At 45.7% G+C, this 24,697-nt stretch overlaps 1 protein-coding gene across 2 annotated transcripts in view; it reads right to left on the bottom strand.

Annotated features, from left to right (window-relative positions):
- CaMKI (Calcium/calmodulin-dependent protein kinase I) overlaps positions 1 to 24,697 on the bottom strand; it is a gene marked incomplete in the record, with an annotated part of 195,607 nt that overhangs the window by 75,414 nt on the left and 95,496 nt on the right.

Below are 24,697 nucleotides of genomic sequence, written 5' to 3'. Positions count from 1 at the left end.
ATAGCAGGAGGGGCGACACATAGCAGGAGAGGTGACACATAGCAGGAGGGGCGACACATAGCAGGAGGGGCGACACATAGCAGGAGAGGTGACACATAGCAGGAGGGACACATAATCTTAATAGGCAAATATATGTGTTGTTACCATCTCTCTCTCTCTCTCTCCCTCTCTCTCTCTCTCTCTCTCTCTCTCTCTCTCTCTCTCTCTCTCTCTCTCTCTCTCTCTCTCTCTCTCTCTCTCTCTCTCTCTCTCTCTCTCTCTCTCTCTCTCTCATAAAAGATATATAATTCTCTACCATTACAGCCTGGCGATGGTAGTAACTTGGCGGCGTGAAAACTTAAACAAATAGAATAGTTATCCATTTGCTTTGGGCAAGGGGGCGGGGCTAGAGAAAAGCCTTTATAACCGCGGAAAGATCGTTTGTTTTATGCTAGTACGGGCAAAGTAAGAATAGGAGAATACTGATGCTAATTTTCTCGAGATCAGTGAATATATGAAAAAAAAACTTGTTTCGAAATTTTAGATTTTAAAATATTTTGATAGGTGTAGCCGACGGGCATTGATAAAGGGCATTTATCAATTTAAATATATATATATACATATACATATATATATATATATATATATATATATATATATATATATATATATATATATATATATATATATATATATATATATATATATATATATTGGTAGCAGTCTTTCCTGTAGACATATATTATTAAATATGACCGAAAAAGTAAGATTAATAATACTAACACGAATTTTCTCGATCTTTCTTACGTTTCTTTTCACTGTTGATGGTAATTCAGTGATGGTAAAACAGTGAAAAGAAACGTAAGAAAGATCGAGAAAATTCGTGTTATAATTATTAATCTTACTTTTCGGTCATATTTAATAATATATATTATATATATATATATATATATATATATATATATATATATATATATATATATATATATATATATATATATATATATATATATATATATATATAAGTCGTAGAGAGGGAGTGGAAACAGGTGTAGGTATAATTAAGTACTGAGCACAAGTGTGTTTTTCTAACGTTCACATATTTACATGAGATATGCACACATACACTCAGCTCTAATGGCTGCTTATGTCATATTAATGTTGACATGTTGCTAGTGAGGACTGGAGGCGACCACAGGGCAGGCCACGTGAGGGGAAATATTGGATATGCAACCCGTTCCAATATACCTATAATAGGTTAAGTAATAATTGTAATTACGAAGCAATAAGATGCTTATCTTAACATACTAAGAAGGTTAGGTAAGGTCGGTGTTTTCTATGAAGCTTTTCAAGGTAAACTAAAATATTCACAATAAATTAGTATGTCACATATGCACTTATTTATTAATAAGTCAATATTGACTGTGCGAAAGTGTGAGAACGGGTTGCATGACAAGGACTGTGCTTACCTCTACTGGCAGTGGTTTCTTGTTGTTGTTGTTGTTAAAGATTTAGCTACTCAGGACGAAGTGTCCATGTAGCACGGGCTATGGTGAGCCCGTAAGTGGTTTCTTAATTATATAGTGAGGTATATGTGGTATGTGTCCTCATCCCTTGCTTGATCTCACCTTACACTCACCCTACCACTGATATTGTCCCCCTCATCCACGCCTCATACCTCTCATCCCTCACCCTTGCACCATGCTCATTCATGGTATAATTAAACTCATCTCTACGAAATCTATCCTGATCCCTGAATTAATTACAAATTCAAATTGGTTTTTGGTTAAGTACTTGTATGACTGTAAGCATGTAATGAACAAGGCTCCCAGAAACACCCATCTGCTGCCCAACTGAAACTTTTAGCCTTCCCTAGGGGGCCACTTTGGCATGAAGGTCTTAGACGATCTACGTCCTAGTCACATCAATTGCAAACTACCATATTGTGGACGCCTAACAAGGAATTTGTAAGAAAAAGTTGAAGAAAATGTTTTGGAAGTGAAATATATAATGGGATTAAAGCCAGCTTTGGATAAGACTTCTTAGCATGAATGGAAGACAGTGTTAATGGCGCAGGTGGACCTTTACTGTTTCAATAAGGTCTTGACATGGCTCCATTGCATGAAAGAAATCGAGGATGGTGTGTGTACTCACCCACATAGTTGGCTCACAAGCCGCTACTCGCTGTCAAACACCTCATCATCCACCACCCACACACTCTCCCACCCACTACCTACACGCCCCAAGACTCTCCACCCACACTCTCTCCCACCCACTACCTACACGCCCCAAGACTCTCCACCCACAAGCCCCTGTAGTCGCTCCACCCACCACCCACACGCTCCACGCCCCCTTCACCCACCACCGAAAACAGTTCCCCCAGAATAATATCGACATTTCCCCAGTTTCATTAGTCGAAGGAGCGGATACGGAAACAAGACCAGACCAGACCAGATCTGTCATAACGTCGCTGATCGCATTTAGACTTTAGACTTTAGCGAGTCCGGTTAAGCGAGTCTGAAACTGACTGGGAAAGAAATAATGTGTTATAAACCTGAGCCATCCCACTAAAGGCGCCTCTTTTGTTGCTCCCATGATGTCTGGTGACATTTCCACCCATCTCATTGACATTCTCAGACATCCTCACACATCTCATTGACATTCTCAGACATCCTCACCCATCTCATTGACATTCTCAGACATCCTCACCCATCTCATTGACATTCTCAGACATCCTCACCCATCTCATTGACATTCTCAGACATCCTCACACATCTCATTGACATTCTCAGACATCCTCACACATCTCATTGACATTCTCAGACATCCTCACACATCTCATTGACATTCTCAGACATCCTCACCCATCTCATTGACATTCTCAGACATCCTCACCCATCTCATTGACATTCTCAGACATCCTCACACATCTCATTGACATTCTCAGACATCCTCACACATCTCATTGACATTCTCAGACATCTTCACACATCTACCTGCCATTTCAAGACAGGCGTAAATTTGAAAGCATTGCGTCGTTCCCGCCACCAGACCGGTTGTCAGAAGCGTGTGTACGACTCTCTTATAAAACTGAAAGTGAAAACAACATGGAGACGTAAGACAAGAAGCCGTTCTTGACCAGCTTCTTAGTGTCAGGCGGCCAAGGATACCTCCGATACCTGCAACACCTGATATATATAATTTAATCACAGTTAAAAGGCATATTAACATTTAATAAAACTAGTAAACACACGAATGTTTGTATGTAAATCACTAAGAAATTAACACGTGATGAGTAATATATGAACGTATATCTACAAAGTAAAATAAAACTTGAAATAGTTGAACGTTTCGTAAGGATGATGAAATATTACGCTAAAGTGCTCCTCCGCGGCCACAGTATTTCTTCACTATCCATCACTTGTTAATGTCTTCGTAATGTACACGCGCACGAAAGCGAGTCTCTATACACTTATTTTATTTAAAGTTAGGACACGTTGCACACAGAAATCACAATAGCGTGATGCATCATATTAACAAATCCACAAGCGATGATTGATTGATGAAGCCACCCAAAAGGTGGCACGGGCATGAATAGCCCGTAAGTGGTGGCCCTTTTGAGCCATTACCAGTATCAATAGATGATACTTGTTGACCAGACCACACACTAGAAGTTGAAGGGACGACGACGTTTCGGTCCGTCCTGGACCATTCTCAAGTCGATTGTCTTGATTGTTCACAATCGACTTGAGAATGGTCCAGGACGGACCGAAACGTCGTCGTCCCTTCAACTTCTAGTGTGTGGTCTGGTCAACATACTTCAGCCACGTTATTGTGACTCATCGCCTGCAAATAGATGATACTGGAGATCTGTGGAGGTGCGACTGCACCCTGCGTGACGGGAGATGTCTCCCGTGGTCCACAAGCGCCGTGTCTGGGATCCTCTTAAACGTAGGTTCGAACCCTAATCACGGCCTCTTGTGGATTTGTTCTTAGGACACATGTTTCCATTGACCGACACGCACGTGTCACCTGCCCTCACATGTGTTACTGTTTTTAACGACAGGACTCGCCAACGACTCAGACTCAATTAGTTACACCGAGAAATGACAGCAATTTAGTCTCAGTGTCACGATACAATCTAACCAATTGAGTCCGATGCGTAACGACTCACACATATTTGTGAGTCGTTACGTTGGTTAATAGGATGTATTTGTAACGGATAGGATGTTTCTTTTCTTCAGCTTCACTATTGGGGCTCTGATAACACCTGAAAACTAACACTAGTTCTTTCTCTCTTTGGACATGAATAACGAGAAAGAGAGAGAGACACACACACACACAAACACACACACACAGATGGAATCTATACACCAGTTGATTGACAATTGAGAGGCGGGACCAAAGAGCCAAAGCCCAACCCCCGCAAGCACAAATAGGTGAGTATACACACTGAGACTTGTTTTGATCCTCAATAACCAGCACTGAGACACCATTGGCCCCCACCAATGTGTGTTCCAATACTCGAGACAGCAAAATTACTCAACAATATCAACGGTCTGTTCTGGAGGCTCTGAGAGATTGATGAATTACAGACGATGAGTCACAATAACGTGGCTGAAGATACCACAATCGCCTTGAAACGTCGTCTCCTCATCTTCTAGATTGTGGTTTGGTCGTTATGAGTTGTGAGGTAGGCCGACCCCGGTCTGGTTGACCCTGGGGGGGGGGGGGGAGATAACCCCTCACTACCAGTCCTACCATGGGGGGGGGGAGGCTATAGGCCTAAATCCTGACATATATATTATTGAACCCGTGTATATATTCATCAGCGAATAGCCTAACCCGTCAGTCAAACTGATATATTCCTCTCGTATGACCCGTGTATGGTGTATGTATACCCACTCCCCCAGGGGTATACCCCCTGCGGTGACACTGAGTATTCCCCCAGGGGTATACCCCCCTGACGTGACACTGAGTATCCCCCAGGGGTATACCCCGCCCCGGGGACCGACAGAGTCCGCCGCTCACCGCAGGGTAACTTTTCAATCACTTTATCTATTTCCATTTCCAACTGACCCTAACACTTTAAAGATGATTGGCGGTGTGACGCAGTGTCGGCGTGTTGGGGGGAGTGTCAGAGTGCCAGAGTGAGTGTCAGAGTGTCAGAGTGAGTGTCAGAGTGCCAGAGTGAGTGTCAGAGTGAGTGCCAGAGTGAGTGTCAGAGTGAGTGCCAGAGTGAGTGTCAGAGCGCCAGAGTGAGTGTCAGAGTGCCAGAGTGTCAGAGTGAGTGTCAGGGTCTCAGAGTGAGTGCTAGAATGAGTGTCAGAGTGCCAGAGTGAGTGTCAGAGTGCCAGAGTGCCTCCTGCTCCACTTCCCTCCTGTCTTCCCCTCCTCATGTCAGCGTCAAGAGTGAGGGTGTTGGGTGTGGTGGGGGAGGTGGTGGAGGGGGGGGGCAAGGGGGCGGGGAAGGGGGTTAAATAAGGCATGAGGCGGCCAAGGTCAAAGGTCAGGTGTTGTGGAGGGGGGAGGGGGGGTAGTTGGGGGCCGAGGCCACGCCCGTGACCCGCCTACAGGGGACGTGTCGCCCAAGGTCACCAGGTAATTGAGATAAGTTAAGTCAGGCTTCGCATATATCAAGGAGCGGCCTCACCTAAACCAGTCCACGTAATTGTGCCTGTAGGACCGGACGTCTGCTCTTGGACCCCGCCTTTCACCTATTGGTGACCTATTGCAAATGTTTCCGATCTTCAAGATATATATTAACTCTCCCTGAGATGTGAAGACATAGGTCTCGGGTTGCCTCTCTCCACTCTCTTATATACTGTAGTAAGATCCCGCTCACACAATGTTGCCTCGCAATGAAAATCTCTCAGATATTCATCTAAGACAGTGGACATCTTCAAGAGGAAACTAGATAGTTTCCTCCAAGGAGTGCCGGACCAACCGGGCTGTGGTGGGTATGTGGGCCTGCGGGCCGCTCCAAGCAACAGCCTGGTGAACCAAGTTCTCACAGGTCGAGCCTGGCCTCGGGCTTGGGGAGTAGAAGAACTCCCAGAACTCCATCAATCAGGTATCAAGTATCATGATTTATGTCTCCCATTACTTGCAGGTTTGTTCTCAATCTCTGAGATACTTCTGCTACCCTTTGTGGATACTTAAACAAGCTCTTGTTTGTCCAACCACTTGGAGTGAGCGACGGTCTCCCTTCATGCAGGTCGGCGTTCAATCCCCGACCGTCTAAGTGGTTGGGCACTATTCCTTTTCCCCGTCTCATCCCAAATCCTTATCTTGAACCCTTCCAAGTGTTATATAGTCGTAATGGCTTAACGTTTCCCCTGATAATTACCTTTTCTTATTTGGTTTTTGATTCGTGTCTAAATCATTTGTTGTTTTCTGGGTAATTGTAAATAATTATCAAATAATCAAAAATCAAATAATCAAAAATCAAATAATCAAAAATCAAATAATCAACAATCAAATAATCAAAAATCAAATAATCAAAAATCAAATAATCAACAATCAAATAATCAAAAATCAAATAATCAACAATCAAATAATCAAAAATCAAATAATCAACAATCAAATAATCAAAAATCAAATAATCAAAAATCAAATAATCAAAAATCAAATAATCAAAAATCAAATAATCAACAATCAAATAATGTAAATAAAGATGGTTGTAAAACGGGGGCTTGGCGGCTGAGTGGACAGCATTCGGTATTCGTAATCCTGTGGTCCGGGGATCGCTCCCCGGCTATCGCGGAAACAAATGGGCAGTTTCATTCATTCTGATGCCCTGTTTACCTAGTAGTAAATAGGTACCTGGGAGTTAGACAGCTGCTACGGACTGCTTCCTGTGTGTGTGTGTGTGTGTGTGTGTGTGTGTGTGTGTGTGTGTGTGTGTGTGTGTGTGTGTGTGTGTGTGTGTGTGTGTGTGTGTGTGTGTGTGTTTACTAGTTGTGTTTACTAGTTGTGTTTTTACGGGGGTTGAGCTTTGCTCTTTCGGCCCGCCTCTCAACTGTCAATCAACTGTTTACTAACTACTTTTTTTTTTCCACACCACACACACACACCCCAGGAAGCAGCCCGTGACAGCTGACTAACTCCCAGGTACCTATTTACTGCTAGGTAACAGGGGCACTTAGGGTGAAAGAAACTTTGCCCATTTGTTTCTGCCTCGTGCGGGAATCGAACCCGCGCCACAGAATTACGAATCCTGCGCGCTATCCACCAGGCTACGAGGCCCCCTATGTGTGTGTGTGTGTGTGTGTGTGTGTGTGTGTGTGTGTGTGTGTGTGTGTGTGTGTGTGTGTGTGTGTGTGTGTGTGTGTGTGTGTGTAAGAGAAATGTAAGCAGTAGACATAATAGAGGACAAATAAATTAGTTAGAGAGACGGGGTCCAAGGGCTAACAGCTCGATTCTGTAGATAAAATGCAGACGGATGTAGAACCACACACACACACACACACACACACACACACACACACACACACACACACACACACACACACACACACACACACACACACACAATTCTATGATAAAGTAACAAGGATAAGGCAGGACAGAGAAGGCTGGGCAGACTGCATATTTCTTGACTGCCAAAATGCCTTTGATACGGTACCGCACATGAGACTGCTATACAAACTTGAGAGGCAGGCAGGAGTAAGCGGAAAGGCCCTAGTATGGGTGAAGAACTACCTAACAGGAAGGAGCCAGAGGGTAATGATAAGGGGCGAAAAGTCGGACTGGCGAACAGTAACAAGTGGAGTACCTCAAGGATCGGTGCTGGGACCAATCCTCTTTCTAATATACGTAAATGATATGTTTACAGGAGTGGAATCATACATGTCAATGTTTGCAGATGACGCAAAATTAATGAGAAGAGTTGTGACAGACGAGGATTGTAGGATCCTCCAAGAGGACTTAAACAGGCTGCAGAGATGGTCAGGGAAATGGCTACTGGAGTTTAACACCAGTAAATGTAAAGTTATGGAAATGGGATCAGGTGACAGGAGACCAAAGGGACAGTACACAATGAAGGGGAACAGCCTACCTGTAACGATTCGAGAAAGAGACCTGGGAGTGGATGTGACACCTAATCTAACTCCTGAGGCACATATAAATAGGATAACGACAGCAGCGTACTCTACACTGGCGAAAATTAGAACTTCATTCAGAAACCTAAATGAGGAGGCTTTTAGGGCGCTTTACACTGCCTACGTGAGACCCGTCTTAGAGTATGCCGCGCCATCATGGAGCCACCACCTGAAGAAAGACATAAAGAAACTGGAGAAGGTTCAGAGGTTTGCGACGAGGCTTGTCCCAGAGTTACGAGGGATGGGATATGAAGAGCGGCTGAAGGAACTGAACCTTTCGACACTAGAGAAAAGAAGGGAGAGAGGAGATATGATAGGAACATATAAAATACTCAGGGGAATTGACAAAGTGAAAATAGATGAAATGTTCACACGTAATAATAACAGAACGAGGGGACATGGGTGGAAACTGGAAACTCAGATGAGTCACAGAGATGTTAGGAAGTTTTCTTTTAGCGTGAGAGTAGTAGAAAAATGGAATGTACTTGGGGAACAGGTTGTGGAAGCAAATACTATTCATACTTTTAAAACTAGGTATGATAGGGAAATGGGACAGGAGTCATTGCTGTAAACAACCGATAGCTAGAAAGGCGGGATCCAAGAGTCAATGCTCGATCCTGCAAGCACAAATAGGTGAGTACAAATAGGTGAGTACAAATAGGTGAGTACAAATAGGTGACTACACACACACATTCCTGGGCCCAGTAGGCTCAGGAATCTGTACATCAGTTCACTGACGGTTGAGAGGCGGGACCAAAGAGCCAGAGGTCGACCCCCGCAAGCACAACTAGCTGAGTACACGTACACACACACACACACGCACACGCACACGCCACTAACAACTCCCACTATCTACAAAACACCCAACCAAATTCCTCTCGTACAAGTTCGGCGGTATGACATTTCTTCAATGAAGAGCGTAACGTCGTAGGTCTGGCAGTGAGGGCCCTCCCCTGTATTGATTGTGGGTGGCGGGCGAGCGGCGGCGGCGGCGGGGTGCGTTACGACAACTTCACTTCCTGGGAATCAGCTGTTGATCAGAGGAAGATCCCGGAGAACATTAAGAGCAGAGATGGGGGAGAGACGTGCCTCTGGGGGGAACGGGTTTCGGGCGCAGTCAAGGAGAAGAATGTGTAGAGCAATTTTATAACATAGTGGATGTGTTTTATATGTTTTAGAGAGTGTGCCCTGGTTTATGCGTCGTAGTGAGCTCATGTAGCCTCGTAGCTCGTACCCCTCAGCTCTGGTACCAGTCTGGTGACAAAAAACTGGCCTTTAAGTTGTTTTAGTGCTTGGTTAAATGTGACTGTCACTCTGGCGCTGCACACAATTTTTTTTAGTCTTACGTTATGTTGACAGTCCTGAATAATTGAAATGCAAGACTGGGAAACATAATTACTTAATTATGTTTGCCAGTCTTGCATATGCAGCTGATGTTATCATGTTTATGTGTACCTGAAGAGGCAGGTTCAATATGATACTTACTCTCAGGTGTCTTTAATACCAGGTGATATCTTCATCTTGGGCCTCATCTCCCCAAGCACTCAGCTTCATATACTTGCACTAACCAAGGTTTAAGTCTGCCGGCCGCTGAGTGGACCATTCCTACATCCGGCCCTAGTCTTCCTGCAGTCGTCCGCTGTTTCTATCCTCCATCATCCGCAAACTTTAACATTTAGGAAGTTTTGCCCCCTCACAGGTCATTTACCTACACCAGGAAGAGTATGGGTCTCAGGGCAGACCCTTGAGGGTACCTGGTTGATACCTGGTTGATGGAGTTCTGGGAGTTCTTCTACTCCCCAAGCCCGGCCCGAGGCCAGGCTTGACTTGTGAGTTTGGTCCACCAGGCTGTTGCTTGGAGCGGCCCGCAGGCCCACATACCCACCACAGCCCGGTTGGTCCGGCACTCCTTGAAGGAAACAATCTAGTTTCCTCTTGAAGGTGTTCAGGGTATTTCAGGTGTTTTATTCCATACCTTTCATACCAGAGTATGGTGTTCATGTTGCTGATGATAACATATGTTTTTTAGTCACACTTCAGTGTAAAAGTCCCGAGGCTTTACACTGAGGTTCCGAGGCTTCAGTGCAAGGAAGGAAGGAACTATTAGGGGAAAGCACCAAGCCATGGCTTCAGTGGAAGCCTCTGGGAATCCTAGTGGGTGAAGTAGTACCCCCAGGTTGCAATTCTTTTGACGATGTCGTGGCGTAGTTGTCTACAGCGCGCATCTGGGAATACCCCGCGCATAGGTTCGAATCCTCACCACGGCTCAAGTGGATTTTCTCCCATGTTGTTTCCGTTACTGTGGGATAATAAGATGTTATTATGGACGATATGGCGGTTTATAACTTACACTGAGACGTTGATCCCACGAAGCAACAAGAAGCTGGAATCTTGGAGCCGCCTAGCCGAACAGCCGCGTCCAACAGCCTGGTTGATCTGTCCAGCAACCAGGAGGCCTGGTCGACGACCGGGCCGCGAGGACGCTAAGCCTCGGAAGCACCTCAAGGTAACCCTCAAGGTAAGGTAAGGTACCCTTAGGGCGCCTGACAGCTTAGTGGACAGCGCTTCGGATACGTAGTCCTGAGATTCCGGGTTCGATCCCCGGTGGAGGTGGAAACAAAATGGGCAAAATGTTTCTTTCACCCTGATGCTCCTGTTCACCTAGCAGTAAATAGGTACCTGGGAGTTAGACAGCTGCTACGGGCTGCTTCCTGAGGAGAGTGCATAACAAAAAGGAGGCCTGATCGAGGACCGGGCCGCGGGGACGCTAAGCCCCGAAATCATCTCAAGGATAACCTGTTACCCGCCGAAGCCCTATGTGTCAAGATTCAGTTTACAATCAATTTGGAAAAACTACCCCAGGAACAATGGTGGGTTGAGAAGGGACATTTGACAAGTAGCCGGCTTCCTGTACCTGTCAAAGCCACTAGAGACAGAGTCCATCAGGTAAGTACAGGTAAAGTATCGAGCTACTTCGACTGGGGCTTACGGGCTCACCATAGTCCGTGCTACATGGAACTTGTTCCGAGTAGCTGAATCTATAACAACATTTGACTGGGATACAAATATTAGTTGGACTGCGGACCTGGCGACGATAATGATAGCAAATGTCCAGCAAGAGATATGATATCATGGCAGCCTTGATGCATTACGTTCATCAGTGTTCGCTGATTCACGAATACAAGAACAATGAGGTCTACTTATGAACAAATAACATGGCTGTGCAGGCGAGGAGTCACAATAACGTGGCTGAAGTATGTTGACCAGACCACACACTAGAAGATGAACGGACGACGACGTTTCGGTCCGTCCTGGACCATTCTCAAGTCGATTCACAATCGACATTTACAAGTCGATTGTGAATCGACTTGTGAATGGTCCAGGACGGACCGAAACGTCGTCGTCCCTTCACCGTCTAGTGTGTGGTCTGGTCAACATGGCTGTGTCACAACAGAGAAGTTGACAGAATGGTTGGGGAAAAAAATATAGAATTCTGCACCAATAATGTAAACATTTATAAGTCCAAGCGTCTTCCTGTTTACTCCTGTTAAGTGCTTGCTAATTCACGTGTCCATTTTACCCGTGTCCGGCGGGATTCATCATGCACAAGTGTTCAGGTCAACATTTATCTGCAGAAATGCAACGTTTATACTGAAAAATATAGAATGATTTATGTCTAATGTTTATGTTGAGAAGATACCCGTTGTTTTGAATGGTGTGAGGAGGAGAGCTTGAGTCTGCGTGCCTCTGAGTGTCTGCGTGCCTCTGAGTGTCTGCGTGCCTCTGAGTGCATGTTGTGTATCTCAATATTGGAGTCTCAATTATCAATTTCTTGGTGACTGATAATCCTCACAACTGAGCAAGTCTCATGAGGCACCGTGTATATATATGTGTATATATGTGTGTATATATATGTGTATATATATGTATATATATATATATATATATATATATATATATATATATATATATATATATATATATATATATATATATATATGTATATGTGTACAACCACACGACCACAACCCTATGGTGTCCCATTTGTCCACTCCCAAGCCACCTGCAGAGGACATGACTGAGGAAAGATGTACGGGTTTCGTAACTGTCTGTGTAAATGCCTCATCAACCCTGGCCTCATAATATATAGATGGTCAGAAGAGTACGAAGATGCCACATGGAGCGTAATGACCAGAGTCTCCATTATTCTCTAATTATCATTATATCTCTAATTATCTATCTAATTAACTAACTATCGCATTATTTATTAAGCTTCTTGATCAATATGTTCAGGGAGAGGGAGGTGCGAGGCGGCGCCCTGATCACAGTCTTCAGGGACCCGCTGGAGGAGGACAAGTTGACCTGATCAATATGTTCAGGGAGAGGGAGGTGCGAGGCGGCGCCCTGATCACAGTCTTTAGGGACACGCCGGAGGAGGACAAGTTGACCTGATCAATATGTTCAGGGAGAGGGAGGTGCGAGGCGGCGCCCTGATCACAGTCTTCAGGGACACGCCGGAGGAGGACAAGTTGACCTGATCAATATGTTCAGGGAGAGGGAGGTGCGAGGCGGCGCCCTGATCACAGTCTTCAGGGACACGCCGGAGGAGGACAAGTTGACCTGATCAATATGTTCAGGGAGAGGGAGGTGCGAGGCGGCGCCCTGATCACAGTCTTCAGGGACACGCCGGAGGAGGACAAGTTGACCTGATCAATATGTTCAGGGAGAGGGAGGTGCGAGGCGGCGCCCTGATCACAGTCTTCAGGGACACGCCGGAGGAGGACAAGTTGACCTGATCAATATGTTCAGGGAGAGGGAGGTGCGAGGCGGCGCCCTGATCACAGTCTTCAGGGACCCGCCGGAGGAGGACAAGTTGACCTGATCAATATGTTCAGGGAGAGGGAGGTGCGAGGCGGCGCCCTGATCACAGTCTTCAGGGACCCGCCGGAGGAGGACAAGTTGACCTGATCAATATGTTCAGGGAGAGGGAGGTGCGAGGCGGCGCCCTGATCACAGTCTTCAGGGACCCGCCGGAGGAGGACAAGTTGACCTGATCAATATGTTCAGGGAGAGGGAGGTGCGAGGCGGCGCCCTGATCACAGTCTTCAGGGACCCGCCGGAGGAGGACAAGTTGACCTGATCAATATGTTCAGGGAGAGGGAGGTGCGAGGCGGCGCCCTGATCACAGTCTTCAGGGACCCGCCGGAGGAGGACAAGTTGACCTGATCAATATGTTCAGGGAGAGGGAGGTGCGAGGCGGCGCCCTGATCACAGTCTTCAGGGACCCGCCGGAGGAGGACAAGTTGACCTGATCAATATGTTCAGGGAGAGGGAGGTGCGAGGCGGCGCCCTGATCACAGTCTTCAGGGACCCGCCGGAGGAGGACAAGTTGACCTGATCAATATGTTCAGGGAGAGGGAGGTGCGAGGCGGCGCCCTGATCACAGTCTTCAGGGACCCGCCGGAGGAGGACAAGTTGACCTGATCAATATGTTCAGGGAGAGGGAGGTGCGAGGCGGCGCCCTGATCACAGTCTTCAGGGACCCGCCGGAGGAGGACAAGTTGACCCGACTCAATAAAAGACAACATTAACTTCCTTAACCGGTGATAAGGGGGAGATGGAGGAGGTTTGGCGCCCGTGGGAGTGTGCGGCCGCCTTCCCTCCACTGCTACACTCCCTTAGCAACACCTTCACTCCCTCTGGTACACTTACTCTACACTCTCTCTGGTACACTTACTCTACACTCCCTCTGGTACACTTACTCTACACTCCCTCTGGTCCACCTACTCTACACTCCCTCTGGTACACCTACTCTACACTCCCTCTGGTACACTTACTCTACACTCCCTCTGGTCCACCTACTCTACACTCCCTCTGGTACACCTACTCTACACTCCCTCTGGTATACCTACTCTACACTCCCTCTGGTACACCTACTCTACACTCCCTCTGGTACACCTACTCTACACTCCCTCTGGTATACCTACTCTACACTCCCTCTGGTCCACCTACACTCCTGTGCTATACTTTAACTCCCTCGGGTAAATGCCGACGAAATTTGCGGACGTACAGGATGAGCCTGGTGGACCAAACTCTCACAAGTCAAGACTGGCCTCGGGCCGGGCTTGGGGAGTAGAAGAACTCCCAGAACCCCATCAACCAGGTATATGTGGGCCTGCGGGCCGCTGCTCCAAGCAACTGCCTGGTGGACCAAACTCTCACAAGTCAAGACTGGCCTCGGGCCGGGCTTGGGGAGTAGAAGAACTCCCAGAACCCCATCAACCAGGTATCAACCAGGTATCAACCAGGACCCGGACAAACTCCAGGAGCGGACAAATACATGTTGTTAGGGTTCAACACCAACGAGTGCAAGGTAATTAAGATAAGATAATGAGGTAGGAGCTCGATGAGAATCTACACCATAGAGGGAAGGCAGAAGAGAAGAGACAGTTTAGCAGACATTGTTCCCACTCTAACAGAAGAAGCGCGTATGAAGAGGACAACATGGACAGCACATGGGAACCTGATAACTACTTAAACCATACACAATCTAAATGAGGAGTCTTTCAAGACAAAAAATATAAGACTTTGTGAGGCAAATTGTGGAACGTGCAGCACCAGACTGAAGTCCGCACCACAAACAACACAATTAAGTCTGAACAAGTGCAAAGGATTGTACAAGACTAGTACCAGAAAAAAAACTAAAGAGCAATACTCTTCAGGTACATTTAAGGTACATTTACAGGGGGCCTGGTAGCCTGGTGGATAGCGCGCAGGACTCGTAATTCTGTGGCGCGGGTTCGATTCCCGCACGAGGCAGAAACAAATGGGCAAAAGTTTCTTTCACCCTGAATGCCCTGTTACCTAGCAGTAAATAGGTACCTGGGTGTTAGTCAGCTGTCACGGGCTGCTTCCTGGGGGTGGAGGCCTGGTCGAGGACCGGGCCGCGGGGACACTAAAGCCCCGAAATCATCTCAAGATAACCTCAAGGGAGCTGAATCTCATAACCCTAAAGAAGAGAAAGAACACAAAGGATATGATCACAACATACAAGATACTGAATGGAATAACAGAGGCTATCAAGGACAAAAGAAGTTGCAGAAGCCACCTCCATCCACAACTTTAACGCCAGATTCGATAAAAAATTCGAAGGTCAGAACAGTTCAATTCTCCCACAACGGGCACAATAAGGGTAGCAGGCGGGACATGCAGAGCTAGACCTCACTCCCCAGTAGACACTGATCCAGCAACCAGGAGGCCTGGTCGACGACCGGGCCGCGGGGACGCTGAGCCCCGGAAGCACCTCAAGGTAAGGTAACTGATAGGTTGGTACCTTTACAATCATTACCAACATTCACACCATCGTCAATGTTATAAGAACCAAACTAATGTCAATCACGTCTTCCAATGGACCACAGGAAATAATATAATGTTTAACGATGATAAATTTAAGTTACTGCGCTATGGAAAGAAAGGAAAATATTAAATCGGAAACTCTTTATAAGACTCAGTAAAATCGCACTATAGAACGAAAAAGGAAAAATAAAATATTTCGATTTAATCATGTCGGAATATTTTACTTTTAAAGTACATAATAAAGTAGCTGTAACAACTGCAAGTAAACTTTCATGTTAAATAACTGGATATACAAGAGACACCAGACCATACCTGGATATACAAGAGACACCAGACCATACCTGGATATACAAGAGACACCAGACCATACCTGGATATACAAGAGACACCAGACCATACCTGGATATACAAGAGACACCAGACCATACCTGGATATACAAGAGACACCAGACCATACCTGGATATACAAGAGACACCAGACCATACCTGGATATACAAGAGACACCAGACCATACCTGGATATACAAGAGACACCAGACCATACCTGGATATACAAGAGACACCAGACCATACCTGGATATACAAGAGACACCAGACCATACCTGGATATACAAGAGACACCAGACCATACCTGGATATACAAGAGATACCAGACCATACCTGGATATACAAGAGACACCAGACCATACCTGGATATACAAGAGACACCAGACCATACCTGGATATACAAGAGATACCAGACCATACCTGGATATACAAGAGACACCAGACCATACCTGGACATACAAGAGACACCAGACCATACCTGGACATACAAGAGACACCAGACCATACCTGGATATACAAGAGACACCAGACCATACCTGGATATACAAGAGACACCAGACCATACCTGGATATACAAGAGATACCAGACCATACCTGGATATACAAGAGACACCAGACCATACCTGGATATACAAGAGATACCAGACCATACCTGGATATACAAGAGACACCAGACCATACCTGGATATACAAGAGACACCAGACCATACCTGGATATACAAGAGATACCAGACCATACCTGGATATACAAGAGATACCAGACCATACCTGGATATACAAGAGATACCAGACCATACCTGGATATACAAGAGACACCAGACCATACCTGGATATACAAGAGATACCAGACCATACCTGGATATACAAGAGATACCAGACCATACCTGGATATACAAGAGACACCAGACCATACCTGGATATACAAGAGATACCAGACCATACCTGGATATACAAGAGATACCAGACCATACCTGGATATACAAGAGACACCAGACCATACCTGGATATACAAGAGATACCAGACCATACCTGGATATACAAGAGACACCAGACCATACCTGGATATACAAGAGATACCAGACCATACCTGGATATACAAGAGACACCAGACCATACCTGGATATACAAGAGACACCAGACCATACCTGGATATACAAGAGATACCAGACCATACCTGGATATACAAGAGACACCAGACCATACCTGGATATACAAGAGACACCAGACCATACCTGGATATACAAGAGATACCAGACCATACCTGGATATACAAGAGACACCAGACCATACCTGGATATACAAGAGATACCAGACCATACCTGGATATACAAGAGACACCAGACCATACCTGGATATACAACAGATACCAGACCATACCTGGATATACAAGAGACACCAGACCATACCTGGATATACAAGAGACACCAGACCATACCTGGATATACAAGAGACACCAGACCATACCTGGATATACAAGAGATACCAGACCATACCTGGATATACAAGAGATACCAGACCATACCTGGATATACAAGAGACACCAGACCATACCTGGATATACAAGAGATACCAGACCATACCTGGATATACAAGAGACACCAGACCATACCTGGATATACAAGAGACACCAGACCATACCTGGATATACAAGAGATACCAGACCATACCTGGATATACAAGAGACACCAGACCATACCTGGATATACAAGAGATACCAGACCATACCTGGATATACAAGAGACACCAGACCATACCTGGATATACAACAGATACCAGACCATACCTGGATATACAAGAGACACCAGACCATACCTGGATATACAAGAGACACCAGACCATACCTGGATATACAAGAGACACCAGACCATACCTGGATATACAAGAGATACCAGACCATACCTGGATATGCAAGAGATACCAGACCAATGATGTTACTTTTAAAAGCACTAGTGCTCTCTAGGGTGGAATATTGCTGCGCACTAACAGCCCCATTCAAAGCTGTAGATCTTCCTTACTTACAAAGATCTTTTACTTCCCAAATCCACTTTAAAAACATCAATTATAGGGACCATTTAAAACACTTAAATCTGTATTCTCTAGGACGCAGATGAGAGAGATACATAATAATTTTAATTAATAAAATATTAGTGACTGGTTCTAAATGTGCCCAAGGAAATAACTCCTTGTGGGTTAGGTCTACGCTGAGAGAGAAGTCTAAAAAAACCTCCAAAGGATACCTGATCAACCAGGCTGTGATTCGTACGTCAGACTGCGAGCAGTGTTGACCAGCAATCAGGAGGCCTTTGTCAGAGACCGAGCCGCGGGGGACGTTGATCCTAGGAAGCAAAACAAGGTGAACGCAAGCTAAACCACCACCATTACAGCCATCAGCAGCCCGCCCACCACCACCATCACCACAACAACCACCCCCCTACAACTAGTAGGAGGGGGGGGGGGGTTGAAGATGGCAGCATCCATCTTCTTCAGGGGAGGCTGGCACCCATCCCGTATGCAGGTGAGGCTCAGGTGATTTGTTCACACGCCGCCTTGGGACCTGAAGTGACCGCACCCTTCCTCTTGACCACTGTCGCTCCACATCCTCTCTCCTCCTGCTCCACACCCCGCCTCTCTCTCCACCAGCCCCACATCCCAACACTCTCCACCTGCTCCACACCCCCACACATAAATTACACGCAGAACAAAGTTATCTGATACTGTGAGGAGAAACTTTCCAAGTCAATATGAACCAAGAATGGGTCAAAAAAAGATGCGGGGAGGAGATGACGAAGCTAGACTAGCGTCTCAGGCAACCAGTGACCAGCGCCTCCTGACGTAGGAAGAGTGTATCGAGACACCAAAGGGATCACAAATGTATGAAGAACTCAATTGGTGTTTATAGGAGGCAGTTAAGCAAGTCCCAGCTGTGTCTGGGTACAAGTGACAGGATGAACAACCCAGCGGGTTTTCTTCCTATTGGGGAGTGTTGTACATGCTGCTATGGCGGTGTGTCCACTCACAAGATGAGTGGCGCTGCCCAATAAACTCGCCCCTCGGGGCAAAATTTAAAAAAATTTATAGGAGGTGCAGGTGTCGTTAATGAGAGGTCTCTCCCACACACACACTGCTCGACCACACAGTACAGATGGAAGATCATGTGACCAATCACCCGGCGTAAACACACTCAACAAAGGTAAACAAACACGGTCAAGCCATTTGACAATGGAGGGACATTTGGAACACTTGTGTGTGAGTGTCTGGAGCAAGTCAAATATATAGAGGGGCAAGTACAAGAAGCTAACTCTATATCCGGATTTAAAAATTACAAATAGCAAAGCCCGGGAGAGCACAATAACATTACACCAGACGAATAATGATTAAAAGTAGCACATGTGCTCCGCTATGTACACCCTTCGTTGCATTTCCTGTCTCTTCCCTTTCTCTACCTGCTTGCTACTTACGCCCTCCAGCCACGCTGATTTAATGACGGTCCTGACCTCTAAAAGGAGCCGAGGTGGAAATTTAATCAAGAGGGCTGGAGGCCGCCGGAACCAGCCAGGTAGTGAAGTGCAACGGACAAGAAATCGGACAGTCTCCGTGGTGTAGTGGTAAGACACTCGCCTGGCGTTCCGCGAGCGCTATGTCATGGGTTCGTATCCTGGCCGGGGAGGATTTACTGGGCGCAAATCCTTAACTGTAGCCTCTGTTTAACTCAACAGTAAAATGTGTACTTGGTTGTAACAACGATTCTTCGCGGCGGGGATCGTATTCCAGGGACCTGCCCGAAACGCTACGCGTACTAGTGGCTCTACAAGAATGTAACAACTCTTGTATATATCTCAAAAAAAAAATAAAAAAATACGTGAAGCACAAGTCCATCACCATTATAAAAGCCGCCGGAGCCAATGGCCGCAATAAGGACAGGAGGGAGAGTGTACAGAAATATCTGGGATGATCTTCCACAATGAAGAAGCGAGTAGTTGAAAGGTAAAATATAGATAAAATGACTTGAGAAAGACTGGGCCGGTTCTGGAAAAATCATTTATGGCCGGTAAAGATCACCTTTTGAAACAATATTTTGTAGAATATATGCCAGAATACCATTAATCATGTATACCAAAATACAGCAAAAAATTACATGTTCAAATTACATGTAATTTCAGCATTAGTAGTGGTTTGTAAAATTTAGATCCATTTTTGATTGATCAGTTAAAGGGCGATTTGAGTAGGATTACTGATACACATTTATCTCACTAATACCTTATTAATATCCTCTTATCTCATTAAGGTCATTGTACCTTACCTCACCTCTTTCCTGCCAATATATTCACACACACACACACACACACACACACACACACACACACACACACACACACACACACACACACACACACACACACACACACACACACACAGTGTGTGTGTGGTACACCATCTAATATATCTGTAAATGGAAATGTCGATCAGTCTGTCGAGGGCTGGAGGCCATATGCTTGGAAATATCCTCGCCCCTTAATTCTGCACGGTGATTCTTGTGGGGGTACATCCCAACACGGTCGGGTCGGGGGGGGGGGTTAGCATAAATGAAACGAGTGCCACCTGACGCAGCGTCAATAAAGACACCAAGACGATTTTTGGAACATCATATTAACTGGACCTGGGATTGCATACATTTTTTTCTTCCCTGCTTTTCTTATAATATAAATAATTATGCAGTGATGTCCACAAATTAAAAACGTTTTAGGCAAATCATATAATGGCAAAAATAGGTTTTAGGCAAAAATAATCATATTTTTGTCTAAAATGGACTATAATATGTATTCGTGACGTCAGAACACAACGTCCTTAATGAAGTCTTATCTAGAAGATAAGGAAGTCCTTATCCTTCCTATCCCATCCTAACCTTTCATTTTGTTTTCAACTAAGACTAGAGTTCATAAAGGCTGTCACATGACGTACTTAATAAACTACAAGCCGGAGCTCTTAGCACTCTCCCTGCCTCTCTCATTTGATACGAACAACTATAACTTGACCCTGTGATATCACCACGATATCAACATTAGCTTTCACACTCGGGAGAGGGAGAGAGAGGGGAGGGAGAGGTGGGGAAGTGGAGGGAGAGGGAGAAGGGGAGGGAGAGGAGAGAGAGAGAGGGATGGGAGGGCGTGTGTTAATCCAGTCAACCCAGGATGGTTTTATCACACATCCGGACAAATGAAGACGTCTGAGTATACACACACACACACAAGGCTTGGCCCCTAATCTTGCATATTAGGCGGCCCCTTGACCAATTTATGCCCACAGCTTGTCTTAATCCTGGTATCCAGTTCTTGTATTGTGGTCCAGATCGTGTGATTGTGGTCCAACTTATATCTGTAGAAATTAATGCACCGTAACATTGACGTTTTCTATATATCGGCCTCGATAGATTTGGTGGGGTTCTTGGGTGTGTAAGTTTGTGGTTAGTCACAATAGTTTTTTTTTATGGTGGCAGATGGTGAGTGGGGCCGCATACTCTCGCATCCTTCCCATGCACTCGTTTACTCTTTTTTTTTGTGTTTTCTTATGTTTCTTTACACTGAGGTGGTCCATATTTAACCATGGGCTTCCTAGTCCTTCTTGTTGACATGATTTTCTCTACAATTTCCTCACGTAATTAGTTTTCGCGTGGAAAGTCTCTAATTTTGTCATAGTCACCCCTACTGTACGCCAGCCTTTCTTCCTTCGTGCTTTCATCACGACCACGAAGTCAAAGACTTCGTCAAAGACTTCGTCAAAGACTTCGATAAAGAAGTCAAAATGGTGTCGTCGCTTACCAGTATTCAGCTCTCACGCTCTATTTCCCCAATGTTGCTTCTGCTCTGAGTAAATACAAGGTCCAGTCTTGCTGGTACATCTCTTCCCGGACCTGTAGCATTCTCCCTCACATGTTAGGACATTCCTGCAAGCCTGGAGTATCGCGGGAGTTGGTTGTGGGAGTGTTCCTGCTCCCACAAGCCCGGCCTGGGGCCCCAGACTTGTCTTGTCATTACTTCCTCCAACACACGCTGTTGCTTCCAACAGCCCCGCAGGCTCACATGTCCACTACAATTGCACAGTTTCCCCTGCTCTTCTTGCAGGAAACTTGTCTTATTGTTTCTTAAAGAAGTCCACCTTTGTTCCGGCGATATTTCTTATACTTGTTGGAAAGGCACTGAATGGCCGTGGACTTCTGATGGTCGATGTGTTCTCTGATTGTGTCTATGGCACCTCTACTCCTCTCTGGTTCTATTCTGGGGTTTCTTCCATATCGTTCACTCCAATATATATTGTTATTCTACTATGTAAATTTGGGACCTGGGCTTCCAGTATCTTCCATGTATATATGTGATACCTTTCTCGTCTCCTTTCTAGAGAGAACATTTTGAGAGTTATAAGACGGTCCCAATAATTTTGGTGCATAATTGTGTCTATTCGAGCCGTATATGTTTTCTGTTTTTCCTCTATTTCAGAAATTTCTCCCGCTCTGAAAATGAAGTGAATACCGAGCAGTATTGTATCCAATCTTCTTCTCCATATTACACTGAACGCTCGTTCTACTGCTACTTTATATATATTGAATTCCAGGAGTCAGGACTCGAGGCTGAGTGCATGGATATGCATCCCGTGTATGTCATTATATTTCTCCATGATTAAAGTCACCGATGATCAAAAATGTTGTCTTTGTCTGTGGGTCATCCAAGTTACCCCATTGGACTTCTTCTTGAGGTTATCTTGAGATGATTTCGGGGCTTTAGTGTCCCCGCGGCCCGGTCCTCGACCAGGCCTCCACCCCCAGGAAGCAGCCCGTGACAGCTGACTAACACCCAGGTACCTATTTTACTGCTAGGTAACAGGGGCATAGGATGAAGAAATTCTGCCCATTGTTTCTCGCCGGCGCCTGGGATCGAACCCAGGACCACAGGATTACAAGTCCAGCGTGCTGTCCGCTCGACCGACCGGTCCATGGAAGCTCTCTTTGTATGCTCATACTCCCGTCTGAGCTTTCCGTTGGGTAACATTATCTTCACTCCTGCTGGAGTCCTCGTGGTAGAGTCTGTGTCGTCATTTACTTAATAATTTTCATCAAGTGTCTCTTCGTCAGCGGTTCTATACAAGGTTCTCTACTCTCAGTTCTTATGTCCTTCGTATCTGATACTCGCTGGGGAGAACTGCATCATTATTTCTGTGAGTTTTCTCTCGACTACTACTGGTATATCTTCCTTTTCCTGTGTGTGTACTCACCTAGTTACTCACCTAGTTGTGTTTGCGGGGGTTGAGCTCTGGCTCTTTGGTCCCGCCTCTCAACCGTCAATCAACAGGTGTACAGATTCCTGAGCAGTAACAGGAGTGTGTGTGTGTGTGTGTGTGTGTGTGTGTGTGTGTGTGTGTGTGTGTGTGTGTGTGTGTGTGTGTGCGTGCGTGTGTGTGTGTGTGTGTGTGTGTGTGTGTGTGTGTGTGTGTGTGTGTGTGCGTGTGTGTGTGTGTGTGTGTGTGTGTGTGTGTGTGTGTGTGTGTGTGTGTGTGTGTGTGTGTGTGTGTGTGTGTGTGTGTGTGTGTGTGTGTGTGTGTGTGTGAGTGTGTGTGTGCTCACCTAATTGTGCTTGCGGGGGTTGAGCTTTGGCTCTTTGATCCCGCCTCTCAACCGTCAATCGACTGATGTACAGATTCCACAGATTTTACACATTGTGTGTGTGTGTGTAATTTGTCATCACGACACAATAAAATCTCTGAGAATGATTCTGGATTATTTTAGGCTTCCATAAGGTTGGTTACATTACTCGGCTAATATTAAGGCAGGTAGACTTACTGGAGCCTCATACATGAGATGAACCTTCCATGGTTGCTACAATTGGGAAAAATACAATTATATTTTATATATATATATTTTATTGCCTGTCCCTACCTCCTCATCACAATCGACTTGAGAATGGTCCAGGACGGACCGAAACGTCGTCGTCCCTTCAACTTCTAGTGTGTGGTCTGGTCAACATACTTCAGCCACGTTATTGTGACTCATCGCCTGAATACAATTTTATACAAAGCCTTATGCCAAATTTGGTACTAGTGTCTGAAGTTTAATTCTGTACTTATTGAAAACAGGTTTGGTGAGGGAGTGGTGGAGGAGGTGGTGGTGGTGGTGGTGGTGAAGGGACTTACCTATTACTCCTCACCTATCACTGACTACAGGGACGTGAGGTCTAGCTCTACACGCCCCGCCTACTACCCCCCCCCCCCACGGTGTGCCCTCGCATTACAATTTAAAGTATTCTGACGTGGTGGTGAGGGTGGTGGATGTCTGTCACACTTATCTACTGGTAGATGATAATGCTATCTCTAGGAACGCCACTCTCTCTCTCTCTCTCTCTCTCTCTCTCTCTCTCTCTCTCTCTCTCTCTCTCTCTCTCTCTCTCTCTCTTATTATCTCTCTCTCTCTCTCTCTCTCTCTCTCTCTCTCTCTCTCTCTCTCTCTCTCTCTCTCTCTCTCTCTCTCTCTCTCTCTCTCTCTCTCTCTCTCTCTCTCAAGGAAAAGCCCACCGCCATCTTGCGAGAGTCTCAACACAATCTTGACATGTCTTGGAACACAAGTCTTGTGTTGTGGGTCAAATGAGCCTGACAATAATACTTATTATTTGTAGAGCTTAGAGTGACTCTGTCGCCGTTTTAAACGTCATGGAGTCGTAAATTGGATACAAGTCCAGTTACGGGGCGCCTCAGACCAATTACGATGTATTATAGCCTCCAACCTGGTGCTGAGGCTCGCATCAACCAGTCACAAGCATCACATATTTTACTGTTGTAAGAAGGTGTGTGTGTGTGTGTGTGTGTGTGTGTGTGTGTGTGTGTGTGTGTGTGTGTGTGTGTGTGTGTGTGTGTGTGTGCGCGAGAGAGAGAGAGAGAGAGAGAGAGAGAGA

This window comes from Procambarus clarkii, chromosome 35 (genome assembly GCF_040958095.1).
Source record: "Procambarus clarkii isolate CNS0578487 chromosome 35, FALCON_Pclarkii_2.0, whole genome shotgun sequence".
In the NCBI taxonomy this organism is placed as follows: domain Eukaryota; kingdom Metazoa; phylum Arthropoda; class Malacostraca; order Decapoda; family Cambaridae; genus Procambarus; species Procambarus clarkii.
This window is presented reverse-complemented; position numbering and strand designations above follow the sequence as displayed.